We start from the raw sequence: 472 nt of genomic DNA, 5'->3' as shown, positions 1-472 counted from the left end.
TATGTGAATGCATTTGTGTGTACATGTGTGTGTGTGAGAGAGAAAGACTGGGTGATCTTTGTAGGAGTAGCTTGTAAATTAATAGGGTTTGCGTCAAAGCACATCTGTGTGTGTGTGTGTGTGTGTGTGTGTGTGTGTGTGTGTTTTTCTGTGGGGATGGGCAAAATCAGCCTCCTTTCCCACCCACCCACACACATAAATACAGACTTAACATGTTTCCTCTCGACACAGTGAATAGATGTACTCAATTTGAACCAAACCTTTGAAGGCTCTACATGTGGCAAATATATATCCACAGAGAGCCTGACATTGTATTTGCAATTTTGCACGCAAAATATGATAGCATTTTAACACAGCCAGTGAGCTTGTCCTCTAAAGATATACTTTGATGTTTTATTTACACAGTACTACAGAGCATATTGAATTCATATTAAACGGAATTGTTTCACATTCAAGTGTTGATTCATGTACT

This window comes from Sprattus sprattus (assembly GCF_963457725.1).
Source record: "Sprattus sprattus genome assembly, chromosome: 12".
NCBI classification, from domain to species: domain Eukaryota; kingdom Metazoa; phylum Chordata; class Actinopteri; order Clupeiformes; family Clupeidae; genus Sprattus; species Sprattus sprattus.
The sequence above is the reverse complement of the archived record's forward strand: the minus strand, read 5'-3'. Positions refer to the sequence as shown.